Below are 20,466 nucleotides of genomic sequence, written 5' to 3'. Positions count from 1 at the left end.
CGGCTGCTAGAATCCTGACTAGAACCCAAAAATTTGATCATATTACTCCAGTGCTAGCCTCCCTACACTGGCTTCCTGTCAAAGCAAGGGCTGATTTCAAGGTTTTACTGCTAACCTACAAAACATTACATGGGCTTGCTCCTACCTATCTCTCTGATTTGGTCCTGCCGTACATACCTACACGTACGCTACGGTCACAAGACGCAGGCCTCCTAATTGTCCCTAGAATTTCTAAGCAAACAGCTGGAGGCAGGGCTTTCTCCTATAGAGCTCCATTTTTAAGGAACGGTCAGAGACGCAAACTCGGTCTCAACCTTTAAGTCTTTACTGAAGACTCATCTCTTCAGTGGGTCATATGATTGAGTGTAGTCTGGCCCAGGAGTGGGAAGGTGAACGGAAAGAATCTGGAGCAACGAACCGCCCTTGCTGTCTCTGCCTGGCCGGTTCCCCTCTTTCCACTGGGATTCTCTGCCTCTAACCCTATTACAGGGGCTGAGTCACTGGCTTACTGGTGCTCTTTCATGCCGTCCCTACGAGGGGTGCGTCACTTGAGTGGGTTGAGTCACTGATGTGATCTTCCTGTCTGGATTGGCACCCCCCCTTGTGTTGTGCCGTGGCGGAGATCTTTGTGGGCTATACTCAGCCTTGTCTCAGGATGGTAAGTTGGTGGTTGAAGATATCCCTCTAATGGTGTGGGGGCTGTGCTTTGGCAAAGTGGGTGGGGTTATATCTTTCCTGTTTGGCCCTGTCCGGGGGCGTCCTTGGATGGGGCCACAGTGTCTCCTGACCCCTCCTGTCTCACTCTCCAGTATTTATGCTGCAGTAGTTTATGTGTCGGGGGGCTAGGATCAGTTTGTTATATCTGGAGTACTTCTCCTGTCCTATTCGGTGTCCTGTGTGAATTTATGTGTCCTCTCTCTAATTCTCTCTTTCTTTCTCTCTCTCGGAGGACCTGAGCCCTAAGACCATGCCTCAGGACTACCGGGCATGATGACTCCTTGCTGTCCCCAGTCCACCTGGCCGTGCTGCTGCTTCAGTTTTAACTGTTCTGCCTTATTATTATTGGACCATGCTGGTCATTAATGAACATTTGAACATCTTGGCCATGTTCTGTTATAATCTCCACCCGGCACAGCCAGAAGAGGACTGGCCACCCCACATAGCCTGGTTCCTCTCTAGGTTTCTTCCTAGGTTTTGGCCTTTCTAGGGAGTTTTTCCTAGCCACCGTGCTTCTACACCTGCATTGCTTGCTGTTTGGGGTTTTAGGCTGGGTTTCTGTACAGCACTTTGAGATATCAGCTGATGTACGAAGGGCTATATAAATACATTTGATTTGATTTGATTTAAGGTTAGGGTAGGGGTTAGGGTTAAGGTATAGCTTTTAGAATGGTTAAGGTTAGGTTTAGGTAGGTCTGTCAACTCGACGTAGGATCAGGCAAAACCCTTGAGTTGCGTACCTTATGCAGGTCCGGTCCTCGGTTGGTTGCCATGTGTCCATGTCGAGTGGTATGGTCATGATGTCTAGGTCCGCTTGCCAACGGATGTGGAAAGCATAGTGCAACCTAGGAGTTTACTCCCTATCGGATCCTTCTTTTTTAGCTCCACGTTATCTATGTATTTACTTCCGTGTTCGTCAGTCTTTTGGTCCTGGATGTTTTCAATCATGTGTGTAATTAGGAGTTATTCCCTTCCAGGATCCTAACTCTGAATTACTCCATGTCTAGTCGAATCCAGCTGGTCTGTATGCGTATACTTGGCGTAGGATCAGGCAAAACCATCGAGTTGCGTACCTTGTGCAGGTCCGGACCTCAGTTGGTTGCCGTGTGTCCCTATCGAGTGGTTAGTCCTTGAACTGCCAGTGGTTTGAGCAGACAAAAACCCAGAAGGCGAGCCCTCTCTACAGTTGTCATGCATCCACCCTTCCAGGATCGTAGTGTTCCAGTGGTATGTCAACCCTAGACAGTGAATTTTTTCGTAGTCCAGGTATAAAGGTGGTTCGGTTGTCCAGGCTTAGTGCGGCGGGGTAAGGGGTCCCCCAGTGAAAAATTGTTCTGTGGGATCCAATTATCCGCCAGACATTATCTGGGCACCCCAGGGATTACACGGCCGACGCGAATCCTCCAAAAAGCACCACTTTTCCGTCCTCCTGACCCAAAAGCCCCACTTTTCGAGGAGTTAACTGCCCCAACCCGCTAGGATGAAACACGTGCTACTGAACATACTGCCAATCCAATTCTAAACTGGTGTAGATAGTCATCCAGCGCGATACGTGAGTCTCCTGTTTTTGTGGGGTTGGGAGGGTTGAGCCAATTGGTCTGCCAACAAGGCCCCGAGAGGTCCCGAAGGAGTCCAGTCTATCCATTTCCTCCTGTCTTCTTTTTTTTTTTTGAATTTTACCCCTTTTTTTCTCCCCAATTTCGTGGTATCCAATTGTCGTAGTAGCTACTATCTTGTCTCATTGCTACAACTCCCGTACGGGCTCGGGAGAGACGAAGGCTGAATGTCATGCGTCCTCCGATACACAACCCAACCAGCCGTACTGCTTCTTAACACAGCACGCATCCAGCCCGGAAGCCAGCCGCACCAATGTGTCGGAGGCTACACCATGCACCTGGCAACCTTGGCTAGCGCGCACTGCGCCCGGCCCGCCACAGGAGTCGCTGGTGCGCGATGAGACAAGGAGATCCCTACCGACCAATCCCTATCCCAATCCCTCCCTAACCCGGACGACGCTAGGCCAATTGTGTGTCGCCCCACGGACCTCCCGGTCGCGGCCGGTTACGACAGAGCCTGGGCGCGAACCCAGGGACTCTGATGGCACAGCTGGCGCTGCAGTACAGCGCCCTTAACCACTGCGCCCCCTCCTGTCTTCTTGCTTGGTGAATGGAAGGGCCTAATTGCTTAGGGTGTAATCGATGCGGGGGAGTCGCCAAGGTCGGGGTCCCCAGAGTAGTTGGAGAAAAAAAGTTCTCGTCCATTGGGGGTGCTGTTGGGTATCTTCAAAAAAGTATTTTAGAAGGATGGTGGGTTGGTGAAGGTTTTTTTGTTAAATTTTGTTTATTTGTGTTCTATTTTATTGTTTCTTTTCGTCAAGGGTCCATGGTCATGGTAACCCTTAGTTCCAGAAACTAAAACAATTAAAGGGCTAAGTATTTTTGAGAGTCCGTGGTCACGGTAACTCTATAGTGCTATTGGAGGCCTATTTTTGTGGTCTAAATGACCCCCTATTTTTTTATATGGGATGTGGGGTGTGTAAGGTGTGGGTGCAGTGTATGTCCAGGTGTTCCTCCGCTGTACTGGAAGCCTCAGTGGTTGTCCAGCCCGTGGTAGTGGTGTTGGTCCTGGAGGGGTTTTTGGAAGGTCAGTCCTTGGTCCGTGAGTCCTGGTGAGATTCTTTGGTTTCTACGTTGTGGTTTTATTTTAGAGGTGGCTGCTGACCAAGGAATCCTTGAGGTTTTTATTCCTTTTGAAGGCCAGGATGGGTATGTGAAGAGGGAGTAGATTTTTGGACTTGAGTCTTTTTTGGATGCGAGTAGCCACTCGGTAGCTCGGTGAGTTGTATGGTGGGGGTAGGCCATCGGGTATGGTCGGGTTGATCAGCTTCTAGGGAGAGTTTCTTTAACATCGGTTCCTGTTGGAAGTGGTGTTGGTCCTCGAGGGGTTAGGGAGGTCCATCCTTGGTCCGTGAGTCACGGTGAGATTCTTTGGTTCCTTGTGGTGGTCTTTAGAGGTGGCTGTATACCAAGGAATCCTTGAGGTTTTTTATTACTTTGGGTTGCCAGGATCGGTGTGTGAAGAGGGAGTAGTTGTTTTGACCGTAGTCTATTCTGGATGTGGGTCGCCACCCGATAGCTTGGTGAGTTGTATGGTGGAAGTGGGCCATCGGGTATGGTGGGGTTGAGCCTCTTTCTTGGGAGAGTTTCTTTAACATCGGTTCTTGTTGGTCTTTGGTTGGTGAGACCAGGTTTTCCCATGTTTTCAGAGTAGTAGTGATGAGGGCCTGGTGTTCCAAATGGTTTCTTATATTTTACTGTGGTATCGTCCCACCTGTGGAGGCATTAACCCTGCGGTACTGGATCGGTGAGGGCTTCGCCTTTCGCTGGGTTTGCTGCTTGATGGAGCAGGTGGGTTAATCCGGTCCGTGGAGTTTCTGGAGGGGGATAAAGCACGGAGTCAGGGTCCACAAATGGATAGCTTCTGTTGGGGTGTAGGAAGTTGATGGTGTTCTTGGAATTTCCTGCAGCGTCTTAGTGCTCGTAAAGGTGGTCCGGCATTTGTGCCCTCTAGTCCTATGTGGGAGACCGTCCTCTGGGGTGTCCACGTCCTATCTCTCCACTGGATCGGTGAGAGCTTCGCCTTTTGGCTGGGTTTGCTGTTTGATGGAGTGGGTGGGTTAATCCGGTCCGTGGAGTTTCTGGAGGGGGACATAGCACGGAGTCAGGGTCCAAAAATGGATAGCTTCTGTTGGGGTGTAGGAAGTTGAGGGTGTTCTTTGAATTTCCTGCAGCGTCTTAGTGCTCGTAAAGGTGGTCCGGCCCTGGTGCCCTCTAGTCCTTTGTGGGGGAGCATCCTCTGGGGTGTCCACGTCCTATCTCTCCATCCTATGGTGTGGTGAGCGGTGGTGGTATTCTGTTTGAAGAGGTGACCTGTTTGGTAAGTTTGAGGCGTGTCCTTCTGGAGGGGCTAGGTGTCTAGAAGGTCCTGGATTCCCATCATGTGGGATTTGTTGTGGGTTTCGTTGCCTGCTGCGGATGTCATCCAGTGGTTCTGTCCAGCAATCCCATGTAAGATGGTGTTGACTGGGAAGAGTATATGGAGGTAGGTGGTAACGGAGTGTTAACCTGTTCCTGCTGATTTTCACTCCATACCACCCTGGACAGGGTATGGGATGGGAATGAAAGTTCAGAGGCCACCTTAACACTCTGCCTCTGCTCCGTTCCCTCAATCACCCTGGTCAGGGTATGATGTGGGGGAAGGTTAGGAGGGTTTGTGTTGCCCAAAAGGAGCCCTTCCCTATGTCAACCTTGTGAGGGTATGACCGGGTCTCTGGGTCCTCTGGTATGGTGGGGGTTTAGCCGCTTTCTTAGAATGGTTTCTTTGTCCTCGGTTCCGGTTGGTCTTGGTTTTGTGAGACCGGGCTGTCCTGTGTGGTCGGAGTTGTAGTAGTGGGAGCCTGTTGCGCCATTCGTTGAAGCCTAAAAAAGAGACGCTATGTTAGGCGAAGTCGACGTTCCTGCAATGAGACTCGATTGCCAGTTGAAACTTTTTTCGGCTGGCCCCTCTGTGTGTCTCTTCTTAAAAGGTGTAGAGGCTCTAAGTGAGTATCTATGCCCCGTCAAATTTTTTGGGCCCGGTTTGTGGTGAAGTAGGGGGTCTGAGTTGCCATCAGAGTGCCCGGGGTCCTCGTTGTCTCGTAGATCTTCCATTGTAGTGTGTCCCTGTGTAAAACTCAAAATAAGGGTAAGAGAAAAGTACAAATGAAAATAGGTAGCCAAAAGGAGGTACCCTCGAAGTCCGTGTGGAACCTGCCTTCCTTACAGCTGCACAACGGGTCTAGGGGTAGTGTTAGTGTTCAAATACTGGAGAGTTGAGACCAAATCCCGGACGCTGGACAGAGTGGATTTCAGTTGTAACAAAAGACAGTTTTAATGAGTCAGAGATATCTTGTCCCGCAGTTTTACGTGCACGGACCTAGTTCACATAACTCGGCAAGGAGCCAGGTGAAAAAGAGAGCTATACAATGGTTACATACATTTTTATACATAGAATAAAGTAGGTGGAGTCTTGTCGTTTCGGTCTTCTTGACTGGTCGGAGGGTTGGAGGCGGGCCTTGCTCTAGCCAGAGCGGGCCCCATTGGTGCACAGCAAAAGTTCTTTGCTCTTGGGACCGGCCAGTTAGAGGGAGATGAGATGTGTGTTTATATAAGGAAGAGGGGGTCAGTCTTATGGCTGGGTGTATGTGTTCTTACGACGGAATGTCTGTGTTTATATGAGCTATGTGTATGAATATTTATATAACAAATCCCCCTCTTCACGTCTATTAGACGTGAAAACTATAGCAGAAAGGTGGCGGTTGCAATCGTGGGTATACATAAGGTGGTGCTCCTAACATTGTCTGGTTTGCATGGTGGGTCTGTAGGTGTAGTGCTACGTTTGGGACGGGAGTGATTGGAGGGAGTGATATCAGGAAAGGAGTTAGGGACATGTGTAGGGGTTGGTGTATGTGATGTGGCAGGGTGAAATAGTTGTTCAATTAACCATGTGAAAGTCCTAGGGTTACTCCAAATATCAGTAGGAATATCACAAATAAGGGACCAGATATCCCCAGCCTCACCCAGAGAGGGAGAAATTTCCCTCTAACTGGGCGAGGTTCCCTTCTCAGGGGAGGCGGAGTTTGATGCCGCATCACCTGAGGAAGGAGTGTCTTCATTTGGAATCGAATTTAGGCCGCTCAAATCAGCTCTGACTTCAGTCAGTGTTCTAGAAGGAATTGGGGCTGGGGTGCAATGTGTAAGGCGGTGCCAAGGTGTGCCTGATTTACCTTTGACCTGGACTGAGTGTGAAGTAACCTCCTTCACTTCGTACGGTCCAGTCCACCTGGGTTCCAGCCACTTTCTCTTGTGGACTGTAACCCTCACCCCGTCACCAACCTTTACCTTCAGTAGTGGCGTGTCCCCCGGCAGCTCCCCCTCCTGGACCTTGTGAACCTGGGTAGAGAGTGCTGCAGAGAGAACCGTCAGTTTTTTCACATAATTAGACATTACAATTTGTTGTACATCAAGGGCGGGCATATGACCTCCCTCCCTTGGTGGACCATGCATGACTCTACCAGTCATTATCCCATGAGGCACATACTTTAGCTATCTTAGCTTTTGCTTTTGGTTTGACGTTCCACCAGATTTTGGGATTGGGGCCTGTACACAGATCCAAATCTGTGGGTTATGCCAAATCTTTCTTCCACCTGTCTCAGGTGTTTGTTAAATGTAAGCCATTTGTCAAATTTGATTTGTCTTGGGATGCCATACCTGGGTATTAGTTTGGTTTGTAGCCACTTAAAGACTGACCTAGCATCCTCCCCTTTTGTTATTATTGCCTCTACCCATTTGGAGAACCTATCTACTATGACTAGGAGATAGAGTTTGCCTTTAGATAAATTTTCGGGGCCCATGTCGGTGTAGTCTATACTAATATCCTGAAAACATGCATTAGGTATTACGTATGAGCCCATTGGTGTTTGATATGGTTTCTTTGGGTTGTGTCTGTCACAACCATTGCATTCGTCACAAAATAAATCATCGTCATAAAATAAGTCAGTCATATTTTTTATGTGAGGGTGCCACCAGATGTGCGAGGCCTTTTTGGAGGGTCTTTAGTTTGCCTTCGTGTGTGGGGCCATGTGTTTCTCATAAAAGTTCTGGGTCCATCAGTGTGGCCTGCTTCATGGGCATGGGCTGAGTCTGTATAGATATTCAGTCTTTCCTTTTCCTCTGATGAGGACCTGCGTCAATCCGATGATTTCAGCTAATTTGGCCAATGCTGGTTGAGGGATGATGGCTGATTGAAGGGTGACATCACGAGGTGAGCTGTTTTTTCAATAGCTTTTGCTACTGCAGCAACGTATCTGGAGCATGTTGACTGTCCTACCTCAATGTGGCCAAGTTTGAAGAGTAGTACATCAAGACCCTTCTCTCCCCCTCTTGTTTCTGGAATAGGACGGATGAGGTGAATCCTTCCCTTTCAGAAACATCCAAATGGAACTTGTTCTTGTAGTCAGGTGCAGTCAGAGCTGCTGCCGCTGATAGATCTGTTTTCAGGAGTGCTATGGCTGTTGATGCTTCAGCCGTCCAGGCCAGGGGTGCATGGAGGTTCCTTGATCGTAGGATGACCGGTGCTGCCACCCCCTCTGGGCCACACCCAATGGTACAACACCTGATAGGTGGGGTCAGGTGCATCATGTCTTCGTCCCAGTCTGCAGTGTAGAGGCAGTCATCAGTTTCTGTTGCATTGAGTGTGCAATGGATCTCAGCTTGGGGAGTCTTATATGGGTGCAGAGTGTAGATTTGAGCTTTCAGTTGGTTGAACTTAAACTGGATGTGAGGGGTGGCAGGCCCTGTGGGTAGGCATTTTAGCCAGTACACTTCTTGGGCTTCAGACAGTGTGGTCATCGGCAGGAGTGGCATCCTCATCATTCTTACTGGGTGATCAGGTGTTAAAGTGGGAGGGTTGGTTGTAATCTTGCTGCTCCTGCTGCATGTGGCTAGATTCTGGGTGGTTGTATGCTGGCTGTTGCTGATGCATGGGTGTGGGTCCTGGTTGCTGATGTTGCAGAGGTGGGTTTCCCCCACTTCCTCTTGCTCTCCATTGCTGTTGCTGCGGGGAGAGTGGTTTCATGCAATCTCTGGCAAAATGACCGGTAATTCCGCAGTTAAAACACTGGTAGTTTCCCCCTCTGTGTTGTCCAGTGTAGGGACCCCGTCGAGCCCATACTGGGTGTTGTTGTTGCAGGATATACTGCTGTGGGGGAGGGTATTGGGGTGGTTGGGCCCCCCTAGTGGCCGTGAGTGAGGCTGCCTGCTGTTGGATCATCTGAGCGACAGTCTGGGCCACTATTTGGGAGATGTCTGTTTTGGTTCCCGGCTCCTTCGTTTCTTCCGCCACCATCTGTTTCTTAGGTTTTTCTCCTTGTTGTGCTTCCTTCAATTGGAGTTTCAGGAGTTGTACCTGGAGGGACTGCACCTGGCTCTCAGCACCCCCTCTTTCCTTGTTGTGCTGGGTCACATGGTGGTGCACATGCGTATTGAATTGGGTCAGAGGAAGTGCAATCAACCCTACCGTTCCTCTGAGTTTGGTTTTAACATCTCCAGGACACCCGTTGACCACCATTTCCTTCCACATGCTGAGTGTGGTATCAGTGTGATCGAATGGTTCTTCGTGGACCGATCTCCATGTGGTCTTAGCCCTGTCCAGGTATGCTGCAGGTTGCTCACCTGGGTTGATTGTGAAGGAGGATAAGGTGGCATGGTTTCTTTCTGTAGGGTATGCTCTCCGTAGAACTTCCCATAATCTGGTACGGAAGTGGTCTATGGGCAGTGTTGGGGCCCGCCATCCAAGGTCAGCTGCTGTCATGAGGGCCTCCATGGTTCCGTGGTCGGTGGCTCTTGCTAGAAGTGCTTTCATGTCTCCTAGGCAGAGTTGCAGGCCTGACGTAAGTGTCTGCAGTTGAAGTAGCCACGCTGAAGCTCCTCCATGTAGGCTAGGCATCTGTCCCATCAGTGTTGTTAAATCAGTCATTTTCCAGGGCTGGTACTCCACAGTGTGTGCATCACCTGGTGTCGGTCGCAGGGGGTACTGTCCTGCCATCTCCTGCTCTCGCTCTCTTCTATCAGCAATTCTGGAGGACCGACGGAGTGTTTCGGACCCCATTGATTCGGTAACTTTGGTTACTGTTCCTCTCATTATGCCTTCCACACGGTAGGCTCCCTCTCTGTTGTTATCTTGGTTAGCTATTAGCTCCCTGAGTTCCTTAGCTCGAGCTATTGATGATTTCAGCAGCTCCTGCATCTTAGTCACGTTTGGAGCTCCCATCGGAGCTGGGGTGAGCACCATGTCAATTTCTTCTTCGTTTTCGATATCCATGTTCTGATGACAGTCCTCCCTATCCGTCTGATAGAAGTGGTTTGAATCTAATCTTGTTTGTAGGTGTCCTCTGGTTTCAGAGGTGAGAGAGTTCACAGAGGAGCATTGCGGCCTCCGTTCCTGGGGGAGGTCTCCTGCTCCTGGAATCCCAGTTTCGAACTGTTCACATACCATATGGCCAGCCGTTATCCCCAGGGTAATTTCCCCTTTTAACTCCCCTTGGTCTATTCTCAGAACTGGAGCCTGTATTGTGGGAGGTGCCCTGGGCAGGAATGGGTTGTGTGACGGGCTCCGGTGATTTTGTCCCTTTGAGTATGGCTGGGGCTGAACTGCCTCCATTGTCGATTGTGGATATAGTGAGGGAGAAACGGCCACAGGGGGAGCGGTGGGCAAGTTCTCAGGCGGAGCTTTAACATCCCCCGACGCCACAATAGCCACGCACATCATGTCTGGTGTGTTTTTGGGTAGCACCCTCCTACTCTCCTGTATGGCCCATGTACCTATCTTGAGCTCCCCCTCCGCTCTCTCTCTCTCTCTTGTACCTACTTTTTTGAACCTGTGTATCTTGTTTCTCTCCGCCTCACTCGCTTTTGCATGCTCTACTGCGTCCTCTAATTCTGTCTGCATATCTTGGAGTTTCCCCCCTGTAGGTGATCCTCCGCTAAAATAACCTGCTTGTGTCCATCTTATCCGTAATCCTTTCCACACTTTCTCCACTTTCCCATACTGTTCTTTACCTCCCGCTCTATCAATCATACTCTGATCTAAATATTCATTGAATTTTAGTTTGGGCGTGGTAGCTGCAGACATTTTATCTAGTTCGTCTGATAATGTGTATAATGCGTTATTTAGGTATATTCAATCCTTACTATGTGGTGTTTATTTCTATCGTTGTATGCTTAGATATACTGCTGTACTGGCAATGGCTTATCTCTTCTACCCCCACCCTCGCATACCAAGGGGGTTATCAGTATGTGACGCCCGCCACGTGTCTGTTTCTCCCGTATTTTATTGGAATTTGTTCAGCGATTCGTTTAGGTATTTTCTAAAAATGATTCGGCGATTTCCTTTTGGAACAATATATCAGTGAATATATGCGGTTCTATAACAATTTTCAGAGTAATTCTAGCTCTTTAGGAAATATAGATAGAATTTCTAGACAACTAAGAGTTGTTCAGTGAATTATTTAAATACTTTCTGTAAACAATTCGGTAAATTCCTTTATGAACTTATATCAGTAAATTCGAGCGATTCTATAGCAATTGTCAGAATAATTCTATATCTTTAGGAAATATGGATAGAATAGAAAAACCCAAAAATCAGTGTGTAGCTTTTAGCGTCTGTCAAACAAAGTCTGTACTAAGCTCGGCGGCTTATTTAAATACTTTCTAGAAACAATTAAGTAAGTTCCTTTATGAACTTATATCAGTAAATTCCAGCGATTCTATAGCAATTGTCAGAATCATTTTAAACTTTAGGCAATATCAACAGGAATGAAAAAAAACTAAAATCAGTATTCCAGCCCGGCTGCTGTCAAAGTTGCCCGGCCATTCAAAACTAAGGTGGCTTTGTCTATCAGCACGTGTGCCTAATAGCCCAGTTACGTATCCCAACCTACTCCGCGACAAACGTTTCTTTCAATTTAATTTCCCCCATCTCCAAATCATGGAATGTCAACTCTGGTTCATATTATGTTTATTGTTTGATGTGCAATAGCCACCTCATTCCCGATCTCTGTCTTGTGGAACGCCAAACTTACATATCCTGTATCTACTCGACTACACCTCTTACAAAACCTATTAAATACAGCTTTTTTAATAGGGCATTTTTCATGCAGATTCATTCAATCCAACCACACCTCCACAAGACCTATTCGATGTTATATGTATCAACAGGAGATTTTACTTGCAGATTGTAACGGTTTTCTTGGTGAGAAGGAGAGTCGGACCAAAATGCGGCGTGTCTATTGCAATCCATGTTTAATGAAGTAACACACTAAACACAAACACTATCAAAACAATAAACTTAACGAAAACCGAAACAGCCTATACTTGTGTAACCTAACACAGAACAATGACATCAGGACACTAAGGACAATCACCCACGACAAACTCAAAGAATATGGCTGCCTAAATAGGGTTCCCAATCAGAGACAACGATAAACACCTGCCTCTGATTGAGAATCACTTCAGACAGCCATAGACTTAGCTAGAACACCCCACTAGCTACAATCCCCATACATACACACCACATACAAAAACCCATGCCACACCCTGGCCTGACCAAATAAATAAAGATAAACACAAAATACTTTGACCAGGGTGTGACAGAAACCCCCCCCTAAGGTGCGGACTCCCGAACGCACCTCAAAACAATAGGGAGGGTCCGGGTGGGCGTCTGTCCATGGTGGCGGCTCCGGCGCGGGACGTGGACCCCACTCAATCAATGTCTTAGTCCCTTCTCCTCGCGTCCCTGGATAGTCCACCCTCGCCGCCGACCATGGCCTAGTAGTCCTCACTCAGAACCCCACTGGACTGAGGGGCAGCTCGGGACTGAGGGGCAGCTCGGGACTGAGGCAGAAGCTCAGGAGTGAGAGGAAGCTCAGGAGTGAGAGGAAGCTCAGGCAGGTTGATGAATCTACCAGATCCTGGTCGACTGGCAGATCTGGAAGAGTCTGGTCGACTGGCAGATCTGGAAGAGTCTGGTCGACTGGCAGATCTGGAAGAGTCTGGTCGACTGGCAGATCTGGAAGAGTCTGGTCGACTGGCAGATCTGGAAGAGTCTGGTCGACTGGCAGATCTGGAAGAGTCTGGTCGACTGGCAGATCTGGAAGAGTCTGGTCGACTGGCAGATCTGGAAGAGTCTGGTCGACTGGCAGATCTGGAAGAGTCTGGTCGACTGGCAGCTCTGGAAGAGTCTGGTCGACTGGCAGCTCTGGAAGAGTCTGGTCGACTGGCAGCTCTGGAAGAGTCTGGTCGACTGGCAGCTCTGGAAGAGTCTGGTCGACTGGCAGCTCTGGAAGAGTCTGGTCGACTGGCAGCTCTGGCTGCTCCATGCTGACTGGCTGCTCCATGCTGACTGACAGCTCTGGCTGCTCCATGCTGACTGGCAGCTCTGGCTGCTCCATGCTGACTGGCTGCTCCATGCTGACTGGCAGCTCTGGCTGCTCCATGCTGACTGGCTGCTCCATGCTGACTGGCAGCCCTGGCTGCTCCATGCTGACTGGCTGCTCTGGCTGCTCCATGCTGACTGGCTGCTCCATGCTGACTGGCTGCTCCATGCTGACTGGCGGCCCTGGCTGCTCCATGCTGACTGGCGGCCCTGGCTGCTCCATGCTGACTGGCGGCCCTGGCTGCTCCATGCTGACTGGCGGCCCTGGCTGCTCCATGCTGACTGGCGGCCCTGGCTGCTCCATGCTGACTGGCGGCCCTGGCTGCTCCATGCAGACTGGCGGCCCTGGCTGCTCCATGCAGACTGGCAGCTCTGGCGGCTCCTTGCAGACTGGCAGCTTTGGCGGCTCCTTGCAGACTGGCAGCTTTGGCGGCTCCTTGCAGACTGGCAGCTTTGGCGGCATCCTGCAGACAGGCAGCTCTGGCGGCTCCTTGCAGACTGGCAGCTCCTTGCAGACTGGCAGCTCCTTGCAGACTGGCAGCTCCATGCAGACTGGCAGCTCCATGCAGACTGGCAGCTCCATGCAGACTGGCAGCTCTATGCAGACTGGCAGCTCTATGCAGACTGGCAGCTCTATGCAGACTGGCAGCTCCATGCAGACTGGCAGCTCTATGCAGACTGGCAGTTCTGAACAGGCGGGAGACTCCGGCAGCGCTGTAGAGAAGGAAGGCTCTAACAGCGCTAAACAGGCGGGAGACTCCGACAGCGCTGGAGAGGAGGAGGGCTCCGACAGCGCTGGACAGGCGAGGCGCACTGTAGGCCTGATGCGTGGTGCTGGCACTGGTGGTACTGGGCCGAGGACACGCACAGGAAGCCTGGTGCGGGGAGCTGCTACCGGAGGGCTGGGGTGTGGAGGTGGTACTGGAAAAACCGGACCGTGCAGGCGCACTGGAGCTCTTGAGCACCGAGCCTGCCCAACCTTACCTGGTTGAATGCTCACGGTCGCCCTGCCAGTGCGGCGAGGTGGAATAGCCCGCACTGGGCTATGCAGGCGAACCGGAGACACCGAGCGCAAGGCTGGTGCCATGTAAGCCGGCCCAAGGAGACGCACTGGGGACCAGCTGCGTAGAGCCGGCTTCATGGCATTAGGCTCGATGCTCAATCTAGCCCGGCCGACACGCGGAGCTGGAATATACCGCACCGGGCTATGCACCCGCACTGGAGACACCGTGCGCACCACTGCATAACACGGTGCCTGTCCGGTCTCTCTAGCCCCCCGGTAAGCACAGGGAGTCTGCCCAGGTCTCCTACCTGGCGTAGCCATACTCCCTGTTAGCCCCCCCCCAATAAATTTTTGGGGCTGCCTCTCGGGCTTCCTTCCGCGCCGCCGTGCCTGCTTCGCCAACTCCATTCTCTGATAACCTTCCGCGCACTGCTCCATCGAATCCCAGGCGGGCTCCGGCACTCTCCCTGGGTCGGCCGCCCACCTGTCGATCTCCTCCCAAGTCGTATACTCCATACTGTACTCCTCTTTGGGCTGCTCCTGTTGTTTCTTCTCCCGCTGCACCTTTGGGCGGCTACACTCCCCTGGTTTAGCCCAGGGTCCTCTCCCGTCGAGGATTTCCTCCCATGTCCAGAAATCCTTATTGCGCATCTTCTCGCGCTGCTCCTGCCTGTTGACACGCTGCTTGGTCCTTTTGTGGTGGGTGATTCTGTAACGGTTTTCTTGGTGAGAAGGAGAGTCGGACCAAAATGCGGCGTGTCTATTGCAATCCATGTTTAATGAAGTAACACACTAAACACAAACACTATCAAAACAATAAACTTAACGAAAACCGAAACAGCCTATACTTGTGTAACTTAACACAGAACAATGACATCAGGACACTAAGGACAATCACCCACGACAAACTCAAAGAATATGGCTGCCTAAATATGGTTCCCAATCAGAGACAACGATAAACACCTGCCTCTGATTGAGAACCACTTCAGACAGCCATAGACTTAGCTAGAACACCCCACTAGCTACAATCCCCATACATACACACCACATACAAAAACCCATGCCACACCCTGGCCTGACCAAATAAATAAAGATAAACACAAAATACTTTGACCAGGGTGTGACACAGATCCGGTTCATCCATAATTCAACTATAACCACATCTCCACAAGACCTTATTCGATAGTATAGAACGTATCAAAAATAGGACATTTTTAGTTGCAGATTCGGTTCATCTATAACCACACCTCCACAAGACCTTATTCGATAGTACAGAACATATCAAAATAGGACATTTTTACTTGCAGATTCGGTTCATCTATAATTCATTCATTCGTATGAAATTCTCATTGAATTTCCAACATCCATAATTGTGTCCTTTACGTGTTAAAACACAGCCACTATTTAACGTCACCTCTATACACAACCCAATACATATATAATTAGGACAGTTTTCTATGCAGATTTCAGAACAAATAGGGTCCCTGGAGGAATTTAACACATTGGTCAATCACAATTCACACATTCCTATTAAAATAACTGAGTATAGGCCCATTAATAAGAATATATATATATATTTTTTTACAAAACAAGATATCTTTAATCAATGTCTTAGGTTCTTATGTAAAAAATTTGGGCACCGATTCATACTCACGCCCAGTACTTTCTGATCAAAATTTGGTTTAGGCTATAATACAATATGCAGATTTCGATATAACGGGCTCTGCTCACCTTTATATAGAGCGCTCCGATCAGATTTCCTGAGGCAAGATGAATGGCTGGGGAAGTCACTCTTCCGTCTGATTTTTTTAGCCGTGATCAGTCTCGTCCTCTCACACTAACTTATAATAGATCGAATTCAAGAACAACAAAACTCTGCTACAAATTTTGTTAGTGTTCAAATACTGGAGAGTTGAGACCAAATCACGGACGCTGGACAGAGTGGATTTCAGTTGTAACAAAAGACAGTTTTAATGAGTCAGAGATATCTTGTCCCGCAGTTTTACGTGCACGGACCTAGTTCACATAACTCGGCAAGGAGCCAGGTGAAAAAGAGAGCTATACAATGGTTACATACATTTTTATACATAGAATAAAGTAGGTGGAGTCTTGTCGTTTCGGTCTTCTTGACTGGTCGGAGGGTTGGAGGCGGGCCTTTCTCTAGCCAGAGCGGGCCCCATTGGTGCACAGCAAAAGTTCTTTGCTCTTGGGACCGGCCAGTTAGAGGGAGATGAGATGTGTGTTTATATAAGGAAGAGGGGGTCAGTCTTATGGCTGGGTGTATGTGTTCTTACGACGGAATGTCTTTGTTTATATGAGCTATGTGTATGAATATTTATATAACAGTAGCCCAGCCACGACGCATTTCTGCCTATTTTGGACCGGAAAAAATGAGGTGTGTGTGTGGGTATATGTGTAGTTGAGGCTCGATGGTCTGGGGGTCTATGAAGGTCCGTCGAAAAAATGCCAAAAATGGCGTAGATTCTCTGGAGGGTGGGTTCCGTGATGTAGGAGTACCTGGATTAGGGAAGAAATCGCAAGGATTTAAAATTCGGGGTGTAGCATGAAGCTTTTAGGGGCCTTTTGTTCAAAAGGAGTAGAAGATGAAATATTCGTAGGGAGTGTAGAGTACCAGCTGGCGTCTTGGTGCAGGTGAGGTGTCTCTAGGATGTAGCATGGAGCTGTGGTCTGGTCGTTCAGCAGGAGTGTTCATCGTTGGTGAAGTTCTCTTGTAGAGGTCTAGCTTGCGTCTTGTCCAGGTGACGTGTCTCCAAGAAGTGTTTTGACCGAATGGTGCTGAGGCTGAGGGATGCTCCTCTTTTGTAGGAAATAATGGGGGCGTGGTTTGCCAGGTAGGTCGAATCCTATTGGTGCATGAGGTGTGCATGCTGTGTTCATGTGAGAGGTATGGCCGTGGCTCGTCCAATGAGATCGCTTTGTTTTTGGGAAGCGGCGTCTAATAGTCTGTTGCGTGATGGGAAGGCCTCCAACGTTGATTCCTGTGGGGAATTGTATAGGAGAATTAGACACTTTGCTTTTGGGGTGCTGTTTGGGTTGTGGGTGTCAGAGTGAATTTTAGGTAAGTAGAAGTCTTAGGGGTCAAGATGAGCCATAAGTGGAGTTCCTGTGATTTGTAGAAGTATGATAGATCCTCCTGTGAAAATGCGTGTTTGACCTTTGTGTCGCCATTGACTTGTGTGTTAGCGTTGGGAGCGGTCTGCTCTGGTTGAGGGTTTGGGGCTGGAAATACCCGAATGTGAGGTTCTGTGGGTCCAGCAAAGGTTGAGGGTAGAGTAGACATCTGTAGGTTCCTGATGAATCTATAGTTGGGGTCCTGGGTGACCCATAGCTCTGGATATAGGTATTCAAATGTGGTTGAGTTATTTTTCCTCCGATTTTTGGAGTCACGTCACTGAAGTACAGTGAGGTGCGATGTGCAGGGAAAAGTTGTGGCCGTGGTATATTGGTCTTTTGTGGTGTTAGAGGGCTTGAATCTTGTTTCTTTATTGAGGGGTAGTTGTAGGTAGGGTTTCTAGGGGGGTGTTCCCTTTACCCGGATCGAAAATGGTGCTGTTTTTGTCTTTTTTAGTTGGCGCTTATTAGCGGAGTGTAGCTTTGATCGCGTTCATATCCACTTGGGTTCCCGTATATGCGGTAGATTTAGCCGTTTGTCGTGTTTACGTCCACGTGGTGTATGGGATGTACGGATCCGAAAAAACGTTTTATGCTGTTTCCAGTGATGTGTGTCCTCCGGAGTTGGTGTAACCTATCCTGTAGGGGGATACTTACCTGGGGGAGGGTCCAGTGTTGAATATTGATGCTTACCTGTGTGAGAGATGGGTATTGTAGTTTTTGGGGGGTTTTGGATACAGATGGATCGTTTAGGGGGTTCCTTTTTGGTTGTCCCATGTATGTACCTATGATGTACAGTTGTTAGGCATTCCTGGTTAGGCTCATAGTATGGGTTGGTGTCGTATGGCTGGGAGTCTTACCTGAGTTTTTGGTTTGTTTGTGTATGGTGCAGAGGTGTGAGTGGGGTGAACCTGTTTTATAATTTTGTTTCCTTTTACCTCTAAGTTGGAAATACGGTCGTCAGGATTTCTGTGAGAGGGTAGGAGTCTGTTTCAACTGTGTCAGGGTGGTGATGTCTTGTTCTTTGGTGAAAAAAACGTTTTGTCTTTTGTTGAAAAAGGTGGTGTAGGAGTTCAGGTTGAGGTATGTTGTGGTTGAGTCCGGGGTCTTTGGTGAAATGAATTCTCCATCTTTCTAGTTGTTTCTCAGATGGAAAGTGTGTGTTGGTGGAGGTCTCAGAAGTGATGTCCTTCAGAGATCTGGTATAGCTATTTTAGGTTGTATTTAATCTAATGATTGTTTTTGACCTGTTCACCATCAAACCATTCCTTAGAGAAGTATACTGGGCGAAGAATCAACACCCCTAGAAAAAGCCTGATTTAAGATGATCCCAGGTAATTTACAGGGATACAAATTTCTTTGGCTTGCTGCGTCCAGATCCCTCGGCAGGCAATGCAGCGGTGACTGGCTAGTGTTTGGTTTCTAGTTTTGAGTCGGATGATCCACTTCCATCTCTGACACGTGGAAGCCGAAGGGGGGGAAGGGAGGGGGGTGCACTCCACATCATATACGCGCGGGCCTGAGGGGTCCGGGCGCAACCGGCCAAAGTAGTAGACCCCATGGTTTCCCACTTGTAGATTAACCCGTTGGTTGGGTTAAAGACTGTCTGTCCGTAGGGTTAGGGTTAGATATAGTTTTTAGAATGGTTAGGGTTAAGGTTAGGGTAAGGTATAGATTTTAGAATGGTTAGGGTTAGGGGTTAGGGTTAGGGTTAGGGGTTAGGGTTAGAGGGTTAGGGTTAGGGTTAGGTTTTGAATATATTTGTGTTTCGTTTCAACTAGTTAGTTTTACGGTGCACAGGCCTTTCTCCTGTTTATCCCTCCCATTTCTGATGATCTAATATAATAGGTGTAGTACTTAAAAAGGCCCGTAGATGTCCTCCTAGGATCATAAATTAAACTGAGGTAGGCTCCAAGTTGCCTCTTTTTCTGGGTGGCAGTGCAGAAGTCAATGTGGTGAGAGATTCATTCAACCATAGTGTTGTTAAATATGAACATAAACGCCATATTGTGCATTTAAATGGTTTTATTGTTTTGTTAAAGGAAAGGAAAAACCTAAAAGAGGAAGTGCCAAACTAAAACCAAACAAACCATAAATATATAGAGAGAAAAAATAAAATATGAATAAAACCATGTTCTTCTCCATCCATTTTCCTGTCTGTTAAAACCCATTTTCTAAAACCTCTCGTTCAGGTCATTTGGCGTTATTGTCTGTAGGTGCTGGATCCACTCCCGTTCTACCCTCCTTCGCTGCCCACAGGTCCAGCCTATATGTGACTGTAACCCTGATATGGTAAGGTGAGTGATGGGGTGCTCCTGGAAGTGAGTTATGAGTTCTGTTTGTAGGTGTGCCCGTTTAATGTTATATAGGTGTTGTTTGAGTCTGGTTTCTACGGTGTGTTTGGTTTCTCCAATGTATTGTTTATTGCAAAGTGTACATTTAAATGGTGTTATGTGTGTTCAATGAATAGGATTCTTGTACTGGTGCTGATGTGTGGCTGTGTATATTTGTAATGAACTTTATCTGTCGAAAATGGAAATGATGAGGTTTGAGGTCTTGTGGTGGCTTACTACTGAATTTTGCTTTGTTGAGGTCCTTTAAGTTTTTGTTTTTTCTAAATGCTGAAATGATTCTGTATGGTTTGAGTGGTATGTAAGTGTGCTGAACTGTAGAGAAGTTGTGTTTGATTGATTGATGTAGGGGTCTAATTCTATGTGAAAATGTGTTTACTAGGGGGATGATAATTGTCTGTTGATTGAGTATTGATGACAAGGGAGGAGAGACAGAGGAAGTGTTTCGGTTTAGTGATTGGTGCAGATCACTTTCCATAGGGGAGTCAGGATTAGGGTAAGGGAGGGAGATAGGATGAGAACCCTGGTTAGGGTAATGGTACACATTAGGGTTAGGCGTGGGGTTTGGAGAAAGGTTGAGGTTAAGGTTAGGCATGGGGTTAAGGGAAAGGTTAAGGTTAGGCGTGAGGTTTGGGAAGAGGTTAAGATTAGGCGTGGGGTTAAAGGAAAGGTTCAGGTTAGGCGTGAGGTTTGGGAAGAGGTTAAGATTAGGTTTGGGGAAAGGTTAAGGTTAGGTGTGGGGTTAAGGGAAAGGTTAAGGTTAGGCGTTGGGTTAGGGGAAAGGTTAAGGTTAGGCGTGAGGTTTGGGAAGAGGTTAAGATTAGGCGTGGGGTTTGGGGAAAGGTTAGGGTTAGGTGTGGGGTTTGGGGAAAGGTTAGGGTTAGGTGTGGGGTTAGGGGAAAGGTTAAGGTTAGGTGTGGGGTTAGGGGAAAGGTTAAGGTTAGGCGTGAGGTTTGGGGAGAGGTTAGGATTAGGCGTGGGGTTTGGGGAAAGGTTAAGGTTAGGTGTGGGGTTAAGGGAGAGGTTAAGGTTAGGAGTAGGATTGAGGTTAAGGTTAAGAGAGGTGGATGATTTGCTGTGGTCTGTGAGTGTTGGATGAATGGGAGGGAGGGCGGCCAATGTGTTGTTTTTAATGGTTCTTAAAAATCGTTTTGAATATCCTCTTCTTCTAAGTGCATTGAATAGTGTATTTATTGCATAATCCAGGTCTTGCTTGCAAGATGATATCCTGTA

At 48.4% G+C, this 20,466-nt stretch overlaps 1 long non-coding RNA gene across 1 annotated transcript; it reads right to left on the bottom strand.

Annotated features, from left to right (window-relative positions):
• Nucleotides 1-15,696: 15,696 nt before the first annotated feature.
• Nucleotides 15,697-16,545, bottom strand: LOC149981366 (uncharacterized). The gene is made up of 2 exons (XR_016497559.1): nucleotides 16,383-16,545; nucleotides 15,697-16,267 (listed from the first exon to the last, which is right to left on the bottom strand). It is a non-coding gene; the product is annotated as an uncharacterized LOC149981366 (long non-coding RNA).
• Nucleotides 16,546-20,466: the final 3,921 nt, after the last annotated feature.

The sequence above is a fragment of the Oncorhynchus mykiss genome, chromosome 8, assembly GCF_057628025.1.
Source record: "Oncorhynchus mykiss isolate SJ-2025 chromosome 8, ASM5762802v1, whole genome shotgun sequence".
Classification (NCBI taxonomy): domain Eukaryota; kingdom Metazoa; phylum Chordata; class Actinopteri; order Salmoniformes; family Salmonidae; genus Oncorhynchus; species Oncorhynchus mykiss.
Note: the sequence above shows the minus strand (reverse complement) of the source record. Positions and strands in the feature narration are given on the sequence as shown.